Consider the following 4164-nt stretch of genomic DNA (forward strand, 5'->3'; position numbering starts at 1 on the left):
TAGATGATATTTATTTATGAGCGTAACACATAGAATAAGCGTAACACATAGTAGGGTCTTTTGACAGAATGTATAAGAATGATGCAAAATGTGGTAGATTAGTAATGTCTTACGTCGGGGGCCTATTGAAAACGACCTCTCCACTTCATCGGAGGTGGTGGTGGTATGAACAGCGTACACTTTACCTCCTTGAATCCTATTTTGTGGGAATACACTGGGTATATTATTATTGTATGGTATATTAATAATGTCTTGAGTCGAGGGTCTATCGAAAACAACTTCTCTACTTCATTTGAGGTAGCGGTATGGGTTGCATACGCTTTACCCTCTCCAGACCCCACTTTATGGGGAATACACTGAATATGTTGTTGTTGTTATATAGTATATTAGTAATACTTGTTTTAGTTGTGTTTGTATTAGTTATACTTGCATTATTCTTATGCCGCATTTGGTTTGGTGTATTGAAAATAACATGAATTATATAATTTATAAAAAATACAAAAATATCCTCAATATACATAGTAGAAAAAGATGTAGAAAAAATTTTGATGGATAATTGTGTCTTTAATCATTCGTGGAAAATTTGGACTACAGAAAGATGTATATATCAGAAGCAAAAGACTAACTTGACTAACATCACTTTTTTCAAATTTTTAGCAAAGAAAATTTAGATACCGTGATCGATAGCCATCGATGATTACTTTTTTCGCGCATGTATAAGATTGAATCCATTTGATTTCTAAAAAGGATCACTAATTCTTGAACAACTTGGAGTCGAGTCTTCTTTTCGCACGGCAAAATGCAATTCATCGAGTTCAATTCAAGGATTTTCTTTAAAAATAAAATTACAACAATACCCTTCATAAACGTGGTGGAAAAGATGTGGAAAAAAAATTGAGAGATACTTGTGTCTATAATCATGCTAATACGTGCATTAGAATTCATTGCATTACTAGTACCGTTGAATTTGAGGTATTAATAGTGCACATCTCAATACACAATAAAATATATAACTGAAGCAAACATTAGTTATACATCAGCTTAGATAATGTATCAAACAAGGTACTAATAATACGCAAAACTAATGCATACATTATTCTTTTCAATCGTTTCAAAAATGTATCAACTTGGTTGGTCTAAGGTTTGAGTTGGAGGACCAGCTCTAACCGGGTTGAGTAGTTTGGGTATATTTATGCTCGTGTAGGGTCGGTTCTATTGGACTGGGCGCCTGCAGGTCTCATTTAGTTATCGTTGAACAAGGTAAGACCGATTTGATCGGTCTAGTTAACTTATTTTATATTTGATGGGAATTTAGTGGTATCTACCTGTCGACACTCCAAAATATTTAGGTATCAAATTTTTTAAGTTTTTAGTCGCATAGCCTACTATTTTTATGCATGTTTATAAATTCAGTATACAAAATTAAACTTTAGGTAACAACAATAAATAATTTTTTTAATTTTTTTACACTAATTCTTAAGAACTTGATATGAAAAATCATAAGCCAGTATATAATAGTATACAAAAATTAAAAAATGTGTTTATACACTCATATACAATACAATAATATACACTATTATACAAAAAAATAATTTCATTTTCTTCTTTCCGCCTCTTTTGAAATTTAACAAAATATAGCTTAAATCTACTCCAAATCACTTCAAAAAATAACATACATATATATATGTGTGTGTATATATATATATATATATGTATATACATACATACTTGTGAACGGAGTCCTTACATTTCTCTTCTTCGATGAACTTGAGCAAGAGGAACACCAATGCTCATCTCAGCGAGGACGTTGTTTGTACCTCACAATACAATTTTCAGTAAAAATATTAAATTCAATGATCTCCGATTCCAAAAATCAACAGATCTAATAACTTCACCCACTAATCGTAGAGGTGTTATTTGTTGAGTTGTGGAATCGAAGATTGCTGGATTTCAAATATTTCTCAGAATTGTGTTGTGAAGTGGTGAAAATGTCTTCGCTAAGCAGAGAACTGGTGTTCCTCGTACTCCAGTTCCTCGAAGAAGAGAAATTCAAGGAGTCTGTTCACAAGTTATCTTTTTCAAATTTTCAGTGTTTCTTTCCGCCACAGTTGTTCAAGTATTGTAGCGAATCACTTTCGTCTTGCACGAACATTACAAGAAGGCGGAAAAGAAGAAACCTAGGAATCTTCTAGCATAGGCATATCGCAGTGTGTGTTAAATTGATGGAGTCGCAAGCATATTTATAGATAAATTTAGACACAAATTTTAATCTTGAGGACTTCATCATAAAATATGATTGCCTCGAGGATTTATAATTAATAATAAAAAAATCATAAATAAAACTTTCCAATATGCATAAATAAAGATATTTCTTATACACACATATTATTTACTTGAACAATAAGGTAAGTAATTTATTTTATTACCTAATTTGTTGGTTACATTTCTAATCAAAATGATAGATATTTTCAATTTAATTTTTTAAAGAAAAATACTTTTTATATATCCTTTCATCCACAATTAAATTGGTGAAATATTATCACATACAAATCAATTTGAGAATTCATCACTCAATACAATCAATTAGAGAAGATATTTATTTCAGACAAAACAATTACTAAAAAAATATTTAAAATAATGACAAAGATAAGCTTCCAGATAATAAATAGGTATTTTTTGTTGTGAATTTTGAAGTAATAAATATTTAAATTTTAGTTTAAAAAAAATCATAGAACAAGAGAGAGATTTTTGGAAAATATTTATATATTAATACACAATCCACTAGATTAATCTGCCGGATTATTTTAGCTAATAGTCATTAATATAGACCAAGTCCAAGCAAGCAACTATTATTTAATTCACTAATTTGTTTATTATGTCAAATTTATAATTTAAATATTTATATGAGTTTGATGTTTTATCACAATATATTTAATAATATATACGGTGTATTTTCATAAAACGAAGTATGAGGAGGTAAAATGTACGCAGTCTGTACCGCTATCTCATAAATGAAGTAGAAAGGTTACGTTATTTTGATAGATCCAATTTATTAAATTAAAAATTTATTTGCTTTTGCTTATTTAGTGAATTTTAGACGTGTAAAATTTGAGTCAAAGTTACTAGGTTGTAATGAATTTATTATAAGTCATTAACAACTATATCCGTTTATACTATTAAGGTGGATTTAAATTATATAAACTGACCATGTAACAATTATTTTTACATTATAAATATAATTTAATTTATGATAGCAGATTATTTATCATTTATTCTAAATTATCAATTAAAATTATTAGAGCAAAAAAATATTTGTAATTGCTTTTTAAAGTTACCTAATTACTATATAATTGGCCAAGTCAAATGCTCACATTAGGTGTATAATGACCAAAATAATGATAATGTTAGGCAACCAACTTATGTTATATGATTATGGTACCCTTGAATATTTAGACTTAGTAAAAGTGCAAAACAAACAATCCCATTAAAAGCAAATTTACATATCACTCACTAAGAAAAAAAACAATTGCTAAATAATTGAAAGATAATAATTTTCCATTTAAGTTAATATAATTATCGTATATTAAAATAATTATACCTTATTACATATTTATACTCAATAAAAGTGTAAAACAAACAATCAACTATGAAATTTATCGCCAAATAATTCATTTTTTTTTTTTAAATAATCACCGGTAATGCATTAAGAAAAAGAATTAGCTATGAAATTTTATTTAGCAATTAAAATTATCTGTCGTTAATTTCTGTTTTTATATAGTAACTTTATTTCAAAATGCATATAGTATTTTAAATACTTTGAACGTGTACGTCATATATGTTGATATAAAGAAATGTGACTAATTCTTTTTGTTGACATGGTTAATAAAAATTCTTGACTAATTCAAAACTCTAATAACTCTTTTAATTGATTATATTGCATAGATAAGTAAATTGTTATTGAATTATCTTTTTCTTTTCTTTTTTATATATATTTTAATTCCACTAACGTTTTAATTAAGAGGTTGGCTATAACGAGTTTTAGAAAAGATAGAAGTAGACAAAAACAAAATATACATCTTCGTCTTACTAATGATATGAACTTGAACAGGAAAGTGTGAAGGTCGAAAGTTATGATAGAAGGATAAATAAATAGTTGAGTGTTGT

The sequence above is a fragment of the Capsicum annuum genome, chromosome 8, assembly GCF_002878395.1.
Source record: "Capsicum annuum cultivar UCD-10X-F1 chromosome 8, UCD10Xv1.1, whole genome shotgun sequence".
Lineage (NCBI taxonomy): Eukaryota > Viridiplantae > Streptophyta > Magnoliopsida > Solanales > Solanaceae > Capsicum > Capsicum annuum.